The sequence below is a fragment of the Pseudorca crassidens genome, chromosome 19 (genome assembly GCF_039906515.1).
Source record: "Pseudorca crassidens isolate mPseCra1 chromosome 19, mPseCra1.hap1, whole genome shotgun sequence".
NCBI lineage: Eukaryota > Metazoa > Chordata > Mammalia > Artiodactyla > Delphinidae > Pseudorca > Pseudorca crassidens.
In genome coordinates this window covers 25,205,949-25,224,390 of record NC_090314.1, presented here as the reverse complement: position 1 = coordinate 25,224,390, position 18,442 = coordinate 25,205,949, and the positions used below count along the sequence as shown (strand labels likewise).

Sequence of the window (18,442 nt, the reverse complement as noted above, 5' to 3'; positions counted from 1 at the left end):
ACAGAGAGCCTCATACAAGAAGTTGCTTCCAAACTGGGAGGTTCCACATCTGGGCAGGTCCAGCTCCAGGCCCAGTGAAGGGCATGAAGAAGGCTGAGGCTCTGGACTCCAGCCAGGCCTTCAGCAGGCCTCTGAGGCCAAGGTCTTCCTAGTCTCAAGAGGGGCCAAGAGACGCAATGTGTCATTTGAACAAGTGAGTCAGCGGGCGGTGAGCGAATGAATGACCGCTCGAGGGGATGTATGCCGGCCACCGGGCCCTGTTTGACTGTCCAGGCTCAGCTTACCTGACCCTGGTTACCAGGGAATGCCACTCTGGGCCCTCCTTTTCATCCCCCTCCCTCACTGTGACCTCACCACCTGCCCCATTATGACCCAGTCTGGCTCCCAGTTAAAACTGGAGGGCAGAGGGCCCAGGCAGTCCTGGGACCAACGGCCATGGGTGAGCGAAACTACTACCGAGCCGAGCCGTTCACTGGCCCCATCCCCAGGAAATGCCAGGAGCAAGGATACTCAATTCTTCTGATCCCGGTCAGCTTCATCTTGCTCAACGTGGGGATCAACATGGTGACTATGGTCAGGGCAGGATCTGTGCAGCGCGGTTGGGGGAGCCCTGGGGTCTTGAAGGGGCTGAGGTGGGAGGGCTGCTGGGGTGTGACCGGACAAGGGTTGGATTTCAGGGCTCACCCTGCTCCCGGCCTCCCCCCTCCCCTTCTTCCCTCAACTCTGGAGGCATCTGAAGAGATTCTTGAGGGCACTTTTCAATCGTATTTTCCACAAAGGTGAGTGGGCGCCGGCGTGGGTTCAGGGGATGTGGGCCTGTCCCCTTTCTTCTATCCCTGCCTTGATTCTCAGCCCCTCAGGAACCCAGGCCCTGACCCATCTCGCCTTTCCCCACAGACAAGCAAGCCAGCTGTGTAGGCACCCATCGCATGTGCATGCGCTGCTCCGTGGATCCCAAGAACCTGTGCTCAAGAGTTTCTTCCCACTTCTGCCATCGCCCAAGCTTCCTGCTCGGGCAGGTAAACCACCTTGCCTACTGCCTGCAGCGGGGCTCGGCGGGGGCGGAGCCGGCGGCCCCCCCGCCGCGGGCGAGTAAAGGAGAAGGCGGGCGGAGCGGGAGGCAAAAAGCCTACAGCACCCGGTATTCCCAGGCGGTCTCCCATCCAAGTACTAACCAGGCCCGACCCTGCTTAGCTTCCGAGATCAGACGAGATCGGGCGCGTTCAGGGTGGTATGGCCGTAGACGGGGGCGGGGGGCCGCGGGCGGCCTCTTGAGGCCCAGTTTCGCTGGCGCTGGCGCCTTAACGCCAGCCTGGCGGCCAGCCCGCCCCGGCAGGGCCCCCTCGCCCGCCCAGGCAGGGGGAACGGAGGTCTCGGGTATCGGGCGGCGGCGGAGGGTTTGGCGACCACCTCCCAGCCCAGGGCGGCCGTGACCCAGCAAACCCTTCGGCGCTTGGCGCCCCGCCCAAGATCCCGCACGTCGCTCACAGGGACGTGGCCCCGGAGGCTTCAGGGCCCGGGGCCCGCGGTCCCTTGGGCATCGGCCCTGCCCGCCCACGCGGCGCTAGGCGCAGCCCAGCCGCAGCCCGGGCCGGCCCTCCTGCCCGACAGCAGCCGGCCCGAAGCCACCGCGAGCCTCCATTGAGTCGCCACGGCCCCTCAGCCCCGGCAAGGCCACCCTTGCCCCCACACCCCCCGCCGAGCTCAGGACCCCGCCCCTGGTGGCCGGCAGGCCCGGGGAAGCGGCCCCTGCCCTCGATCCCGCTCCCGCACCCGGCCGCGTTGACACGCCAGAGGGGCGGGGTGGTGGTGGGGCGGGGCTTTTGTCGGAGGGAGCTGTGGAGGGACACACCGGCACACAGGTGGCGGCGCCGGGGCTGGGCGCCGGTGGGGGCGGCCAGGTGCAGGTCGAGGGGCTCGCGGGCCGAAAGGACGGCAACTGGGCCCGCGGCGGAGTCTGGGTCCGGGCCAGCCACCCCGGGAGCGTCTGGGGTGCGGCTGCCTTCCAGGGCCGCCTTCTGGCCGCCTGGCCGGCCGGGCCGGCGGGGACCGCCCCCGCCGGCGCGCGCCATGGTGGGAGGGGCCTGAGGAGGTGGGGCCTGCAGCGCGGCCCGGCGGGGGCGGAGCCGGCGGCCCCCGCCGCGGGCGAGTAAAGGAGAAGGCGGGCGCAGCGGGAGGCAAAAAGCCTACAGCACCCGGTATTCCCAGGCGGTCTCCCATCCAAGTACTAACGAGGCCCGACCCTGCTTAGCTTCCGAGATCAGACGAGATCGGGCGCGTTCAGGGTGGTATGGCCGTAGACGGGGGCGGGGGGCCGCGGGCGGCCTCTTGAGGCCCAGTTTCGCTGGCGCTGGCGCCTTAACGCCAGCCTGGCGGCCGGCCCGCCCCGGCAGGGCCCCCTCGCCCGCCCAGGCAGGGGGAACGGAGGTCTCGGGTATCGGGCGGCGGCGGAGGGTTTGGCGACCACCTCCCAGCCCAGGGCGGCCCTGACCCAGCAAACCCTTCGGCGCTTGGCGCCCCGCCCAAGATCCCGCACGTCGCTCACAGGGACGTGGCCCCGGAGGCTTCAGGGCCCGGGGCCCGCGGTCCCTTGGGCATCGGCCCTGCCCGCCCACGCGGCGCTAGGCGCAGCCCGGCCGCAGCCCGGGCCGGCCCTCCTGCCCGACAGCAGCCGGCCCGAAGCCACCGCGAGCCTCCATTGAGTCGCCACGGCCCCTCAGCCCCGGCAAGGCCACCCTTGCCCCCACACCCCCCGCCGAGCTCAGGACCCCGCCCCTGGTGGCCGGCAGGCCCGGGGAAGCGGCCCCTGCCCTCGATCCCGCTCCCGCACCCAACCGCGGTGACACGCCAGAGGGGCGGGGTGGTGGTGGGGCGGGGCTTTTGTCGGAGGGAGCTGTGGAGGGACACACCGGCACACAGGTGGCGGCGCCGGGGCTGGGCGCCGGTGGGGGTGGCCAGGTGCAGGTCGAGGGGCTCGCGGGCCGAAAGGACGGCAACTGGGCCCGCGGCGGAGTCTGGGTCTGGAGGGCTCTGAGCCTCCGTCCGCTCTGGTGCCTCGGGTCTACCGGCCCGATGCCTGGTAGCGTGACACCCCACCGGCCCACAGACGTAGCCTCCCCAGCTGTGCTCACAGCGAGTCCAACCGCAGCCTGCATCCCTCCGCGGGACACTTGGATTACTCCCGCGATCCCCACGAGGTGCGGCACCCGGCGGCCGAATGGGCTGAGATCCTGCCCTTGCGGCGCCCTGTGGCCACCTCCGCCTCCCTCACGGTACTGGCCGAGGCCTCGGACCAGCGGGCCCCGGCTCCCAGCTCAGTGCTGCTCCTCCGCCCCTCTGACCTCCTGCCCGACGTCCAGGCTACCGAGCACCCTCCACCCCCGCCCACCTTCATGCCACTCAGCCGGAACCCGGGAGGCAATGCCAACTACCAGGTGTATGACAGTCTGGTGCTGAAGCGGCAACCGCAGGAGGGCCAAGCGTGGGCCAACTCGCTGCTACCTTCCACCTCGGCCTCCAGGCCCTCTCTGCACGGGAGCCAGACTGGGAAAATGAACTTACCAGCAGCAAATGGGGGCAGGGGCAGGGGGCGGCAGGGCATGGAGAGAGGAATAAAGAGCGCCAGAGTCCAGGAAACATTGGTGGTCTGTGGCTTGGAAGTGCCACTCCTTCTCCCAGCCTGGGTCCCTGCGCTTGGCTTCCTGCAATAAGAAGCCAGTGTCCCCTTCTTGGCCTGAGGGTCCCTTTGGTTTAGTGGCCACAGTTGTGCCAGCAGGCCCCTCCTGGTCCTATACCATGCACTAAGTACATCTGCAGCTGCAGACTCCAAACCCCTGGTCTCTGGGCACCTCCTCTGTGTCTCAGCTGTCCCTGTCCACAGAGAGCCTCATACAAGAAGTTGCTTCCAAACTGGGAGGTTCCACATCTGGGCAGGTCCAGCTCCAGGCCCAGTGAAGGGCATGAAGAAGGCTGAGGCTCTGGACTCCAGCCAGGCCTTCAGCAGGCCTCTGAGGCCAAGGTCTTCCTAGTCTCAAGAGGGGCCAAGAGACGCAATGTGTCATTTGAACAAGTGAGTCAGCGGGCGGTGAGCGAATGAATGACCGCTCGAGGGGATGTATGCCGGCCACCGGGCCCTGTTTGACTGTCCAGGCTCAGCTTACCTGACCCTGGTTACCAGGGAATGCCACTCTGGGCCCTCCTTTTCATCCCCCTCCCTCACTGTGACCTCACCACCTGCCCCATTATGACCCAGTCTGGCTCCCAGTTAAAACTGGAGGGCAGAGGGCCCAGGCAGTCCTGGGACCAACGGCCATGGGTGAGCGAAACTACTACCGAGCCGAGCCGTTCACTGGCCCCATCCCCAGGAAATGCCAGGAGCAAGGATACTCAATTCTTCTGATCCCGGTCAGCTTCATCTTGCTCAACGTGGGGATCAACATGGTGACTATGGTCAGGGCAGGATCTGTGCAGCGCGGTTGGGGGAGCCCTGGGGTCTTGAAGGGGCTGAGGTGGGAGGGCTGCTGGGGTGTGACCGGACAAGGGTTGGATTTCAGGGCTCACCCTGCTCCCGGCCTCCCCCCTCCCCTTCTTCCCTCAACTCTGGAGGCATCTGAAGAGATTCTTGAGGGCACTTTTCAATCGTATTTTCCACAAAGGTGAGTGGGCGCCGGCGTGGGTTCAGGGGATGTGGGCCTGTCCCCTTTCTTCTATCCCTGCCTTGATTCTCAGCCCCTCAGGAACCCAGGCCCTGACCCATCTCGCCTTTCCCCACAGACAAGCAAGCCAGCTGTGTAGGCACCCATCGCATGTGCATGCGCTGCTCCGTGGATCCCAAGAACCTGTGCTCAAGAGTTTCTTCCCACTTCTGCCATCGCCCAAGCTTCCTGCTCGGGCAGGTAAACCACCTTGCCTACTGCCTGCAGCGGGGCTCGGCGGGGGCGGAGCCGGCGGCCCCCCCGCCGCGGGCGAGTAAAGGAGAAGGCGGGCGGAGCGGGAGGCAAAAAGCCTACAGCACCCGGTATTCCCAGGCGGTCTCCCATCCAAGTACTAACCAGGCCCGACCCTGCTTAGCTTCCGAGATCAGACGAGATCGGGCGCGTTCAGGGTGGTATGGCCGTAGACGGGGGCGGGGGCCGACGGCTGCCTCTTGAGGACCAGTTTCGCTGGCGCTGGCGCCTTAACGCCAGCCTGGCGGCCGGCCCGCCCCGGCAGGGCCCCCTCGCCCGCCCAGGCAGGGGGAACGGAGGTCTCGGGTATCGGGCGGCGGCGGAGGGTTTGGCGACCACCTCCCAGCCCAGGGCGGCCCTGACCCAGCAAACCCTTCGGCGCTTGGCGCCCCGCCCAAGATCCCGCACGTCGCTCACAGGGACGTGGCCCCGGAGGCTTCAGGGCCCGGGGCCCGCGGTCCCTTGGGCATCGGCCCTGCCCGCCCACGCGGCGCTAGGCGCAGCCCGGCCGCAGCCCGGGCCGGCCCTCCTGCCCGACAGCAGCCGGCCCGAAGCCACCGCGAGCCTCCATTGAGTCGCCACGGCCCCTCAGCCCCGGCAAGGCCACCCTTGCCCCCACACCCCCCGCCGAGCTCAGGACCCCGCCCCTGGTGGCCGGCAGGCCCGGGGAAGCGGCCCCTGCCCTCGATCCCGCTCCCGCACCCGGCCGCGTTGACACGCCAGAGGGGCGGGGTGGTGGTGGGGCGGGGCTTTTGTCGGAGGGAGCTGTGGAGGGACACACCGGCACACAGGTGGCGGCGCCGGGGCTGGGCGCCGGTGGGGGCGGCCAGGTGCAGGTCGAGGGGCTCGCGGGCCGAAAGGACGGCAACTGGGCCCGCGGCGGAGTCTGGGTCCGGGCCAGCCACCCCGGGAGCGTCTGGGGTGCGGCTGCCTTCCAGGGCCGCCTTCTGGCCGCCTGGCCGGCCGGGCCGGCGGGGACCGCCCCCGCCGGCGCGCGCCATGGTGGGAGGGGCCTGAGGAGGTGGGGCCTGCAGCGCGGCCCGGCGGGGGCGGAGCCGGCGGCCCCCGCCGCGGGCGAGTAAAGGAGAAGGCGGGCGCAGCGGGAGGCAAAAAGCCTACAGCACCCGGTATTCCCAGGCGGTCTCCCATCCAAGTACTAACGAGGCCCGACCCTGCTTAGCTTCCGAGATCAGACGAGATCGGGCGCGTTCAGGGTGGTATGGCCGTAGACGGGGGCGGGGGGCCGCGGGCGGCCTCTTGAGGCCCAGTTTCGCTGGCGCTGGCGCCTTAACGCCAGCCTGGCGGCCGGCCCGCCCCGGCAGGGCCCCCTCGCCCGCCCAGGCAGGGGGAACGGAGGTCTCGGGTATCGGGCGGCGGCGGAGGGTTTGGCGACCACCTCCCAGCCCAGGGCGGCCCTGACCCAGCAAACCCTTCGGCGCTTGGCGCCCCGCCCAAGATCCCGCACGTCGCTCACAGGGACGTGGCCCCGGAGGCTTCAGGGCCCGGGGCCCGCGGTCCCTTGGGCATCGGCCCTGCCCGCCCACGCGGCGCTAGGCGCAGCCCGGCCGCAGCCCGGGCCGGCCCTCCTGCCCGACAGCAGCCGGCCCGAAGCCACCGCGAGCCTCCATTGAGTCGCCACGGCCCCTCAGCCCCGGCAAGGCCACCCTTGCCCCCACACCCCCCGCCGAGCTCAGGACCCCGCCCCTGGTGGCCGGCAGGCCCGGGGAAGCGGCCCCTGCCCTCGATCCCGCTCCCGCACCCAACCGCGGTGACACGCCAGAGGGGCGGGGTGGTGGTGGGGCGGGGCTTTTGTCGGAGGGAGCTGTGGAGGGACACACCGGCACACAGGTGGCGGCGCCGGGGCTGGGCGCCGGTGGGGGCGGCCAGGTGCAGGTCGAGGGGCTCGCGGGCCGAAAGGACGGCAACTGGGCCCGCGGCGGAGTCTGGGTCTGGAGGGCTCTGAGCCTCCGTCCGCTCTGGTGCCTCGGGTCTACCGGCCCGATGCCTGGTAGCGTGACACCCCACCGGCCCACAGACGTAGCCTCCCCAGCTGTGCTCACAGCGAGTCCAACCGCAGCCTGCATCCCTCCGCGGGACACTTGGATTACTCCCGCGATCCCCACGAGGTGCGGCACCCGGCGGCCGAATGGGCTGAGATCCTGCCCTTGCGGCGCCCTGTGGCCACCTCCGCCTCCCTCACGGTACTGGCCGAGGCCTCGGACCAGCGGGCCCCGGCTCCCAGCTCAGCGCTGCTCCTCCGCCCCTCTCACCTCCTGCCCGACGTCCAGGCTACCGAGCACCCTCCACCCCCGCCCACCTTCATGCCACTCAGCCGGAACCCGGGAGGCAATGCCAACTACCAGGTGTATGACAGTCTGGTGCTGAAGCGGCAACCGCAGGAGGGCCAAGCGTGGGCCAACTCGCTGCTACCTTCCACCTCGGCCTCCAGGCCCTCTCTGCACGGGAGCCAGACTGGGAAAATGAACTTACCAGCAGCAAATGGGGGCAGGGGCAGGGGGCGGCAGGGCATGGAGAGAGGAATAAAGAGCGCCAGAGTCCAGGAAACATTGGTGGTCTGTGGCTTGGAAGCGCCACTCCTTCTGCCAGCCTGGGTCCCTGCGCTTGGCTTCCTGCAATAAGAAGCCAGTGTCCCCTTCTTGGCCTGAGGGTCCCTTTGGTTTAGTGGCCACAGTTGTGCCAGCAGGCCCCTCCTGGTCCTATACCATGCACTAAGTACATCTGCAGCTGCAGACTCCAAACCCCTGGTCTCTGGGCACCTCCTCTGTGTCTCAGCTGTCCCTGTCCACAGAGAGCCTCATACAAGAAGTTGCTTCCAAACTGGGAGGTTCCACATCTGGGCAGGTCCAGCTCCAGGCCCAGTGAAGGGCATGAAGAAGGCTGAGGCTCTGGACTCCAGCCAGGCCTTCAGCAGGCCTCTGAGGCCAAGGTCTTCCTAGTCTCAAGAGGGGCCAAGAGACGCAATGTGTCATTTGAACAAGTGAGTCAGCGGGCGGTGAGCGAATGAATGACCGCTCGAGGGGATGTATGCCGGCCACCGGGCCCTGTTTGACTGTCCAGGCTCAGCTTACCTGACCCTGGTTACCAGGGAATGCCACTCTGGGCCCTCCTTTTCATCCCCCTCCCTCACTGTGACCTCACCACCTGCCCCATTATGACCCAGTCTGGCTCCCAGTTAAAACTGGAGGGCAGAGGGCCCAGGCAGTCCTGGGACCAACGGCCATGGGTGAGCGAAACTACTACCGAGCCGAGCCGTTCACTGGCCCCATCCCCAGGAAATGCCAGGAGCAAGGATACTCAATTCTTCTGATCCCGGTCAGCTTCATCTTGCTCAACGTGGGGATCAACATGGTGACTATGGTCAGGGCAGGATCTGTGCAGCGCGGTTGGGGGAGCCCTGGGGTCTTGAAGGGGCTGAGGTGGGAGGGCTGCTGGGGTGTGACCGGACAAGGGTTGGATTTCAGGGCTCACCCTGCTCCCGGCCTCCCCCCTCCCCTTCTTCCCTCAACTCTGGAGGCATCTGAAGAGATTCTTGAGGGCACTTTTCAATCGTATTTTCCACAAAGGTGAGTGGGCGCCGGCGTGGGTTCAGGGGATGTGGGCCTGTCCCCTTTCTTCTATCCCTGCCTTGATTCTCAGCCCCTCAGGAACCCAGGCCCTGACCCATCTCGCCTTTCCCCACAGACAAGCAAGCCAGCTGTGTAGGCACCCATCGCATGTGCATGCGCTGCTCCGTGGATCCCAAGAACCTGTGCTCAAGAGTTTCTTCCCACTTCTGCCATCGCCCAAGCTTCCTGCTCGGGCAGGTAAACCACCTTGCCTACTGCCTGCAGCGGGGCTCGGCGGGGGCGGAGCCGGCGGCCCCCCCGCCGCGGGCGAGTAAAGGAGAAGGCGGGCGGAGCGGGAGGCAAAAAGCCTACAGCACCCGGTATTCCCAGGCGGTCTCCCATCCAAGTACTAACCAGGCCCGACCCTGCTTAGCTTCCGAGATCAGACGAGATCGGGCGCGTTCAGGGTGGTATGGCCGTAGACGGGGGCGGGGGGCCGCGGGCGGCCTCTTGAGGCCCAGTTTCGCTGGCGCTGGCGCCTTAACGCCAGCCTGGCGGCCAGCCCGCCCCGGCAGGGCCCCCTCGCCCGCCCAGGCAGGGGGAACGGAGGTCTCGGGTATCGGGCGGCGGCGGAGGGTTTGGCGACCACCTCCCAGCCCAGGGCGGCCCTGACCCAGCAAACCCTTCGGCGCTTGGCGCCCCGCCCAAGATCCCGCACGTCGCTCACAGGGACGTGGCCCCGGAGGCTTCAGGGCCCGGGGCCCGCGGTCCCTTGGGCATCGGCCCTGCCCGCCCACGCGGCGCTAGGCGCAGCCCGGCCGCAGCCCGGGCCGGCCCTCCTGCCCGACAGCAGCCGGCCCGAAGCCACCGCGAGCCTCCATTGAGTCGCCACGGCCCCTCAGCCCCGGCAAGGCCACCCTTGCCCCCACACCCCCCGCCGAGCTCAGGACCCCGCCCCTGGTGGCCGGCAGGCCCGGGGAAGCGGCCCCTGCCCTCGATCCCGCTCCCGCACCCGGCCGCGTTGACACGCCAGAGGGGCGGGGTGGTGGTGGGGCGGGGCTTTTGTCGGAGGGAGCTGTGGAGGGACACACCGGCACACAGGTGGCGGCGCCGGGGCTGGGCGCCGGTGGGGGCGGCCAGGTGCAGGTCGAGGGGCTCGCGGGCCGAAAGGACGGCAACTGGGCCCGCGGCGGAGTCTGGGTCCGGGCCAGCCACCCCGGGAGCGTCTGGGGTGCGGCTGCCTTCCAGGGCCGCCTTCTGGCCGCCTGGCCGGCCGGGCCGGCGGGGACCGCCCCCGCCGGCGCGCGCCATGGTGGGAGGGGCCTGAGGAGGTGGGGCCTGCAGCGCGGCCCGGCGGGGGCGGAGCCGGCGGCCCCCGCCGCGGGCGAGTAAAGGAGAAGGCGGGCGCAGCGGGAGGCAAAAAGCCTACAGCACCCGGTATTCCCAGGCGGTCTCCCATCCAAGTACTAACCAGGCCCGACCCTGCTTAGCTTCCGAGATCAGACGAGATCGGGCGCGTTCAGGGTGGTATGGCCGTAGACGGGGGCGGGGGGCCGCGGGCGGCCTCTTGAGGCCCAGTTTCGCTGGCGCTGGCGCCTTAACGCCAGCCTGGCGGCCGGCCCGCCCCGGCAGGGCCCCCTCGCCCGCCCAGGCAGGGGGAACGGAGGTCTCGGGTATCGGGCGGCGGCGGAGGGTTTGGCGACCACCTCCCAGCCCAGGGCGGCCCTGACCCAGCAAACCCTTCGGCGCTTGGCGCCCCGCCCAAGATCCCGCACGTCGCTCACAGGGACGTGGCCCCGGAGGCTTCAGGGCCCGGGGCCCGCGGTCCCTTGGGCATCGGCCCTGCCCGCCCACGCGGCGCTAGGCGCAGCCCGGCCGCAGCCCGGGCCGGCCCTCCTGCCCGACAGCAGCCGGCCCGAAGCCACCGCGAGCCTCCATTGAGTCGCCACGGCCCCTCAGCCCCGGCAAGGCCACCCTTGCCCCCACACACCCCGCCGAGCTCAGGACCCCGCCCCTGGTGGCCGGCAGGCCCGGGGAAGCGGCCCCTGCCCTCGATCCCGCTCCCGCACCCGGCCGCGGTGACACGCCAGAGGGGCGGGGTGGTGGTGGGGCGGGGCTTTTGTCGGAGGGAGCTGTGGAGGGACACACCGGCACACAGGTGGCGGCGCCGGGGCTGGGCGCCGGTGGGGGCGGCCAGGTGCAGGTCGAGGGGCTCGCGGGCCGAAAGGACGGCAACTGGGCCCGCGGCGGAGTCTGGGTCCGGGCCAGCCACCCCGGGAGCGTCTGGGGTGCGGCTGCCTTCCAGGGCCGCCTTCTGGCCGCCTGGCCGGCCGGGCCGGCGGGGACCGCCCCCGCCGGCGCGCGCCATGGTGGGAGGGGCCTGAGGAGGTGGGGCCTGCAGCGCGGCCCGGCGGGGGCGGAGCCGGCGGCCCCCGCCGCGGGCGAGTAAAGGAGAAGGCGGGCGGAGCGGGAGGCAAAAAGCCTACAGCACCCGGTATTCCCAGGCGGTCTCCCATCCAAGTACTAACCAGGCCCGACCCTGCTTAGCTTCCGAGATCAGACGAGATCGGGCGCGTTCAGGGTGGTATGGCCGTAGACGGGGGCGGGGGGCCGCGGGCGGCCTCTTGAGGCCCAGTTTCGCTGGCGCTGGCGCCTTAACGCCAGCCTGGCGGCCAGCCCGCCCCGGCAGGGCCCCCTCGCCCGCCCAGGCAGGGGAAACGGAGGTCTCGGGTATCGGGCGGCGGCGGAGGGTTTGGCGACCACCTCCCAGCCCAGGGCGGCCGTGACCCAGCCAACCCTTCAGCGCTTGGCGCCCCGCCCAAGATCCCGCACGTCGCTCACAGGGACGTGGCCCCGGAGGCTTCAGGGCCCGGGGCCCGCGGTCCCTTGGGCATCGGCCCTGCCCGCCCACGCGGCGCTAGGCGCAGCCCGGCCGCAGCCCGGGCCGGCCCTCCTGCCCGACAGCAGCCGGCCCGAAGCCACCGGGAGCCACCATTGAGTCGCCACGGCCCCTCAGCCCCGGCAAGGCCACCCTTGCCCCCACACCCCCCGCCGAGCTCAGGACCCCGCCCCTGGTGGCCGGCAGGCCCGGGGAAGCGGCCCCTGCCCTCGATCCCGCTCCCGCACCCAACCGCGGTGACACGCCAGAGGGGCGGGGTGGTGGTGGGGCGGGGCTTTTGTCGGAGGGAGCTGTGGAGGGACACACCGGCACACAGGTGGCGGCGCCGGGGCTGGGCGCCGGTGGGGGCGGCCAGGTGCAGGTCGAGGGGCTCGCGGGCCGAAAGGACGGCAACTGGGCCCGCGGCGGAGTCTGGGTCTGGAGGGCTCTGAGCCTCCATCCGCTCTGGTGCCTCGGGTCTACCGGCCCGATGCCTGGTAGCGTGACACCCCACCGGCCCACAGACGTAGCCTCCCCAGCTGTGCTCACAGCGAGTCCAACCGCAGCCTGCATCCCTCCGCGGGACACTTGGATTACTCCCGCGATCCCCACGAGGTGCGGCACCCGGCGGCCGAATGGGCTGAGATCCTGCCCTTGCGGCGCCCTGTGGCCACCTCCGCCTCCCTCACGGTACTGGCCGAGGCCTCGGACCAGCGGGCCCCGGCTCCCAGCTCAGTGCTGCTCCTCCGCCCCTCTGACCTCCTGCCCGACGTCCAGGCTACCGAGCACCCTCCACCCCCGCCCACCTTCATGCCACTCAGCCGGAACCCGGGAGGCAATGCCAACTACCAGGTGTATGACAGTCTGGTGCTGAAGCGGCAACCGCAGGAGGGCCAAGCGTGGGCCAACTCGCTGCTACCTTCCACCTCGGCCTCCAGGCCCTCTGCACGGGAGCCAGACTGGGAAAATGAACTTACCAGCAGCAAATGGGGGCAGGGGCAGGGGGCGGCAGGGCATGGAGAGAGGAATAAAGAGCGCCAGAGTCCAGGAAACATTGGTGGTCTGTGGCTTGGAAGTGCCACTCCTTCTGCCAGCCTGGGTCCCTGCGCTTGGCTTCCTGCAATAAGAAGCCAGTGTCCCCTTCTTGGCCTGAGGGTCCCTTTGGTTTAGTGGCCACAGTTGTGCCAGCAGGCCCCTCCTGGTCCTATACCACGCACTAAGTACATCTGCAGCTGCAGACTCCAAACCCCTGGTCTCTGGGCACCTCCTCTGTGTCTCAGCTGTCCCTGTCCACAGAGAGCCTCATACAAGAAGTTGCTTCCAAACTGGGAGGTTCCACATCTGGGCAGGTCCAGCTCCAGGCCCAGTGAAGGGCATGAAGAAGGCTGAGGCTCTGGACTCCAGCCAGGCCTTCAGCAGGCCTCTGAGGCCAAGGTCTTCCTAGTCTCAAGAGGGGCCAAGAGACGCAATGTGTCATTTGAACAAGTGAGTCAGCGGGCGGTGAGCGAATGAATGACCGCTCGAGGGGATGTATGCCGGCCACCGGGCCCTGTTTGACTGTCCAGGCTCAGCTTACCTGACCCTGGTTACCAGGGAATGCCACTCTGGGCCCTCCTTTTCATCCCCCTCCCTCACTGTGACCTCACCACCTGCCCCATTATGACCCAGTCTGGCTCCCAGTTAAAACTGGAGGGCAGAGGGCCCAGGCAGTCCTGGGACCAACGGCCATGGGTGAGCGAAACTACTACCGAGCCGAGCCGTTCACTGGCCCCATCCCCAGGAAATGCCAGGAGCAAGGATACTCAATTCTTCTGATCCCGGTCAGCTTCATCTTGCTCAACGTGGGGATCAACATGGTGACTATGGTCAGGGCAGGATCTGTGCAGCGCGGTTGGGGGAGCCCTGGGGTCTTGAAGGGGCTGAGGTGGGAGGGCTGCTGGGGTGTGACCGGACAAGGGTTGGATTTCAGGGCTCACCCTGCTCCCGGCCTCCCCCCTCCCCTTCTTCCCTCAACTCTGGAGGCATCTGAAGAGATTCTTGAGGGCACTTTTCAATCGTATTTTCCACAAAGGTGAGTGGGCGCCGGCGTGGGTTCAGGGGATGTGGGCCTGTCCCCTTTCTTCTATCCCTGCCTTGATTCTCAGCCCCTCAGGAACCCAGGCCCTGACCCATCTCGCCTTTCCCCACAGACAAGCAAGCCAGCTGTGTAGGCACCCATCGCATGTGCATGCGCTGCTCCGTGGATCCCAAGAACCTGTGCTCAAGAGTTTCTTCCCACTTCTGCCATCGCCCAAGCTTCCTGCTCGGGCAGGTAAACCACCTTGCCTACTGCCTGCAGCGGGGCTCGGCGGGGGCGGAGCCGGCGGCCCCCCCGCCGCGGGCGAGTAAAGGAGAAGGCGGGCGGAGCGGGAGGCAAAAAGCCTACAGCACCCGGTATTCCCAGGCGGTCTCCCATCCAAGTACTAACCAGGCCCGACCCTGCTTAGCTTCCGAGATCAGACGAGATCGGGCGCGTTCAGGGTGGTATGGCCGTAGACGGGGGCGGGGGGCCGCGGGCGGCCTCTTGAGGCCCAGTTTCGCTGGCGCTGGCGCCTTAACGCCAGCCTGGCGGCCGGCCCGCCCCGGCAGGGCCCCCTCGCCCGCCCAGGCAGGGGGAACGGAGGTCTCGGGTATCGGGCGGCGGCGGAGGGTTTGGCGACCACCTCCCAGCCCAGGGCGGCCCTGACCCAGCAAACCCTTCGGCGCTTGGCGCCCCGCCCAAGATCCCGCACGTCGCTCACAGGGACGTGGCCCCGGAGGCTTCAGGGCCCGGGGCCCGCGGTCCCTTGGGCATCGGCCCTGCCCGCCCACGCGGCGCTAGGCGCAGCCCGGCCGCAGCCCGGGCCGGCCCTCCTGCCCGACAGCAGCCGGCCCGAAGCCACCGCGAGCCTCCATTGAGTCGCCACGGCCCCTCAGCCCCGGCAAGGCCACCCTTGCCCCCACACCCCCCGCCGAGCTCAGGACCCCGCCCCTGGTGGCCGGCAGGCCCGGGGAAGCGGCCCCTGCCCTCGATCCCGCTCCCGCACCCGGCCGCGTTGACACGCCAGAGGGGCGGGGTGGTGGTGGGGCGGGGCTTTTGTCGGAGGGAGCTGTGGAGGGACACACCGGCACACAGGTGGCGGCGCCGGGGCTGGGCGCCGGTGGGGGCGGCCAGGTGCAGGTCGAGGGGCTCGCGGGCCGAAAGGACGGCAACTGGGCCCGCGGCGGAGTCTGGGTCCGGGCCAGCCACCCCGGGAGCGTCTGGGGTGCGGCTGCCTTCCAGGGCCGCCTTCTGGCCGCCTGGCCGGCCGGGCCGGCGGGGACCGCCCCCGCCGGCGCGCGCCATGGTGGGAGGGGCCTGAGGAGGTGGGGCCTGCAGCGCGGCCCGGCGGGGGCGGAGCCGGCGGCCCCCGCCGCGGGCGAGTAAAGGAGAAGGCGGGCGCAGCGGGAGGCAAAAAGCCTACAGCACCCGGTATTCCCAGGCGGTCTCCCATCCAAGTACTAACGAGGCCCGACCCTGCTTAGCTTCCGAGATCAGACGAGATCGGGCGCGTTCAGGGTGGTATGGCCGTAGACGGGGGCGGGGGGCCGCGGGCGGCCTCTTGAGGCCCAGTTTCGCTGGCGCTGGCGCCTTAACGCCAGCCTGGCGGCCGGCCCGCCCCGGCAGGGCCCCCTCGCCCGCCCAGGCAGGGGGAACGGAGGTCTCGGGTATCGGGCGGCGGCGGAGGGTTTGGCGACCACCTCCCAGCCCAGGGCGGCCCTGACCCAGCAAACCCTTCGGCGCTTGGCGCCCCGCCCAAGATCCCGCACGTCGCTCACAGGGACGTGGCCCCGGAGGCTTCAGGGCCCGGGGCCCGCGGTCCCTTGGGCATCGGCCCTGCCCGCCCACGCGGCGCTAGGCGCAGCCCGGCCGCAGCCCGGGCCGGCCCTCCTGCCCGACAGCAGCCGGCCCGAAGCCACCGCGAGCCTCCATTGAGTCGCCACGGCCCCTCAGCCCCGGCAAGGCCACCCTTGCCCCCACACCCCCCGCCGAGCTCAGGACCCCGCCCCTGGTGGCCGGCAGGCCCGGGGAAGCGGCCCCTGCCCTCGATCCCGCTCCCGCACCCAACCGCGGTGACACGCCAGAGGGGCGGGGTGGTGGTGGGGCGGGGCTTTTGTCGGAGGGAGCTGTGGAGGGACACACCGGCACACAGGTGGCGGCGCCGGGGCTGGGCGCCGGTGGGGGCGGCCAGGTGCAGGTCGAGGGGCTCGCGGGCCGAAAGGACGGCAACTGGGCCCGCGGCGGAGTCTGGGTCTGGAGGGCTCTGAGCCTCCGTCCGCTCTGGTGCCTCGGGTCTACCGGCCCGATGCCTGGTAGCGTGACACCCCACCGGCCCACAGACGTAGCCTCCCCAGCTGTGCTCACAGCGAGTCCAACCGCAGCCTGCATCCCTCCGCGGGACACTTGGATTACTCCCGCGATCCCCACGAGGTGCGGCACCCGGCGGCCGAATGGGCTGAGATCCTGCCCTTGCGGCGCCCTGTGGCCACCTCCGCCTCCCTCACGGTACTGGCCGAGGCCTCGGACCAGCGGGCCCCGGCTCCCAGCTCAGTGCTGCTCCTCCGCCCCTCTGACCTCCTGCCCGACGTCCAGGCTACCGAGCACCCTCCACCCCCGCCCACCTTCATGCCACTCAGCCGGAACCCGGGAGGCAATGCCAACTACCAGGTGTATGACAGTCTGGTGCTGAAGCGGCAACCGCAGGAGGGCCAAGCGTGGGCCAACTCGCTGCTACCTTCCACCTCGGCCTCCAGGCCCTCTCTGCACGGGAGCCAGACTGGGAAAATGAACTTACCAGCAGCAAATGGGGGCAGGGGCAGGGGGCGGCAGGGCATGGAGAGAGGAATAAAGAGCGCCAGAGTCCAGGAAACATTGGTGGTCTGTGGCTTGGAAGTGCCACTCCTTCTCCCAGCCTGGGTCCCTGCGCTTGGCTTCCTGCAATAAGAAGCCAGTGTCCCCTTCTTGGCCTGAGGGTCCCTTTGGTTTAGTGGCCACAGTTGTGCCAGCAGGCCCCTCCTGGTCCTATACCATGCACTAAGTACATCTGCAGCTGCAGACTCCAAACCCCTGGTCTCTGGGCACCTCCTCTGTGTCTCAGCTGTCCCTGTCCACAGAGAGCCTCATACAAGAAGTTGCTTCCAAACTGGGAGGTTCCACATCTGGGCAGGTCCAGCTCCAGGCCCAGTGAAGGGCATGAAGAAGGCTGAGGCTCTGGACTCCAGCCAGGCCTTCAGCAGGCCTCTGAGGCCAAGGTCTTCCTAGTCTCAAGAGGGGCCAAGAGACGCAATGTGTCATTTGAACAAGTGAGTCAGCGGGCGGTGAGCGAATGAATGACCGCTCGAGGGGATGTATGCCGGCCACCGGGCCCTGTTTGACTGTCCAGGCTCAGCTTACCTGACCCTGGTTACCAGGGAATGCCACTCTGGGCCCTCCTTTTCATCCCCCTCCCTCACTGTGACCTCACCACCTGCCCCATTATGACCCAGTCTGGCTCCCAGTTAAAACTGGAGGGCAGAGGGCCCAGGCAGTCCTGGGACCAACGGCCATGGGTGAGCGAAACTACTACCGAGCCGAGCCGTTCACTGGCCCCATCCCCAGGAAATGCCAGGAGCAAGGATACTCAATTCTTCTGATCCCGGTCAGCTTCATCTTGCTCAACGTGGGGATCAACATGGTGACTATGGTCAGGGCAGGATCTGTGCAGCGCGGTTGGGGGAGCCCTGGGGTCTTGAAGGGGCTGAGGTGGGAGGGCTGCTGGGGTGTGACCGGACAAGGGTTGGATTTCAGGGCTCACCCTGCTCCCGGCCTCCCCCCTCCCCTTCTTCCCTCAACTCTGGAGGCATCTGAAGAGATTCTTGAGGGCACTTTTCAATCGTATTTTCCACAAAGGTGAGTGGGCGCCGGCGTGGGTTCAGGGGATGTGGGCCTGTCCCCTTTCTTCTATCCCTGCCTTGATTCTCAGCCCCTCAGGAACCCAGGCCCTGACCCATCTCGCCTTTCCCCACAGACAAGCAAGCCAGCTGTGTAGGCACCCATCGCATGTGCATGCGCTGCTCCGTGGATCCCAAGAACCTGTGCTCAAGAGTTTCTTCCCACTTCTGCCATCGCCCAAGCTTCCTGCTCGGGCAGGTAAACCACCTTGCCTACTGCCTGCAGCGGGGCTCGGCGGGGGCGGAGCCGGCGGCCCCCCCGCCGCGGGCGAGTAAAGGAGAAGGCGGGCGGAGCGGGAGGCAAAAAGCCTACAGCACCCGGTATTCCCAGGCGGTCTCCCATCCAAGTACTAACCAGGCCCGACCCTGCTTAGCTTCCGAGATCAGACGAGATCGGGCGCGTTCAGGGTGGTATGGCCGTAGACGGGGGCGGGGGCCGACGGCTGCCTCTTGAGGACCAGTTTCGCTGGCGCTGGCGCCTTAACGCCAGCCTGGCGGCCGGCCCGCCCCGGCAGGGCCCCCTCGCCCGCCCAGGCAGGGGGAACGGAGGTCTCGGGTATCGGGCGGCGGCGGAGGGTTTGGCGACCACCTCCCAGCCCAGGGCGGCCCTGACCCAGCAAACCCTTCGGCGCTTGGCGCCCCGCCCAAGATCCCGCACGTCGCTCACAGGGACGTGGCCCCGGAGGCTTCAGGGCCCGGGGCCCGCGGTCCCTTGGGCATCGGCCCTGCCCGCCCACGCGGCGCTAGGCGCAGCCCGGCCGCAGCCCGGGCCGGCCCTCCTGCCCGACAGCAGCCGGCCCGAAGCCACCGCGAGCCTCCATTGAGTCGCCACGGCCCCTCAGCCCCGGCAAGGCCACCCTTGCCCCCACACCCCCCGCCGAGCTCAGGACCCCGCCCCTGGTGGCCGGCAGGCCCGGGGAAGCGGCCCCTGCCCTCGATCCCGCTCCCGCACCCGGCCGCGTTGACACGCCAGAGGGGCGGGGTGGTGGTGGGGCGGGGCTTTTGTCGGAGGGAGCTGTGGAGGGACACACCGGCACACAGGTGGCGGCGCCGGGGCTGGGCGC

The 18,442-nt window shown here is 69.2% G+C and overlaps 10 non-coding genes across 10 annotated transcripts; all 10 read right to left on the bottom strand.

The window, feature by feature from the left end:
• Window positions 1-1,126: 1,126 nt before the first annotated feature.
• Window positions 1,127-1,245, bottom strand: LOC137213418 (5S ribosomal RNA). Its single transcript, XR_010938057.1, has one exon. It is a non-coding gene; the product is annotated as a 5S ribosomal RNA (ribosomal RNA).
• A 938-nt stretch (window positions 1,246-2,183) lies between these two features.
• LOC137213650 (5S ribosomal RNA) lies at window positions 2,184-2,302 on the bottom strand. Its single transcript, XR_010938284.1, has one exon. It is a non-coding gene; the product is annotated as a 5S ribosomal RNA (ribosomal RNA).
• Window positions 2,303-5,002: 2,700 nt separating this feature from the next.
• On the bottom strand, window positions 5,003-5,121 carry LOC137213417 (5S ribosomal RNA). Its single transcript, XR_010938056.1, has one exon. It is a non-coding gene; the product is annotated as a 5S ribosomal RNA (ribosomal RNA).
• Window positions 5,122-6,058: 937 nt separating this feature from the next.
• LOC137213648 (5S ribosomal RNA) lies at window positions 6,059-6,177 on the bottom strand. The gene has a single exon (XR_010938282.1). It is a non-coding gene; the product is annotated as a 5S ribosomal RNA (ribosomal RNA).
• A 2,700-nt stretch (window positions 6,178-8,877) lies between these two features.
• LOC137213416 (5S ribosomal RNA) lies at window positions 8,878-8,996 on the bottom strand. Its single transcript, XR_010938055.1, has one exon. It is a non-coding gene; the product is annotated as a 5S ribosomal RNA (ribosomal RNA).
• A 938-nt stretch (window positions 8,997-9,934) lies between these two features.
• On the bottom strand, window positions 9,935-10,053 carry LOC137213415 (5S ribosomal RNA). The gene has a single exon (XR_010938054.1). It is a non-coding gene; the product is annotated as a 5S ribosomal RNA (ribosomal RNA).
• Window positions 10,054-10,991: 938 nt separating this feature from the next.
• Window positions 10,992-11,110, bottom strand: LOC137213414 (5S ribosomal RNA). Its single transcript, XR_010938053.1, has one exon. It is a non-coding gene; the product is annotated as a 5S ribosomal RNA (ribosomal RNA).
• Window positions 11,111-13,808: 2,698 nt separating this feature from the next.
• Window positions 13,809-13,927, bottom strand: LOC137213413 (5S ribosomal RNA). The gene has a single exon (XR_010938052.1). It is a non-coding gene; the product is annotated as a 5S ribosomal RNA (ribosomal RNA).
• A 938-nt stretch (window positions 13,928-14,865) lies between these two features.
• LOC137213647 (5S ribosomal RNA) lies at window positions 14,866-14,984 on the bottom strand. Its single transcript, XR_010938281.1, has one exon. It is a non-coding gene; the product is annotated as a 5S ribosomal RNA (ribosomal RNA).
• A 2,700-nt stretch (window positions 14,985-17,684) lies between these two features.
• LOC137213412 (5S ribosomal RNA) lies at window positions 17,685-17,803 on the bottom strand. The gene has a single exon (XR_010938051.1). It is a non-coding gene; the product is annotated as a 5S ribosomal RNA (ribosomal RNA).
• Window positions 17,804-18,442: the final 639 nt, after the last annotated feature.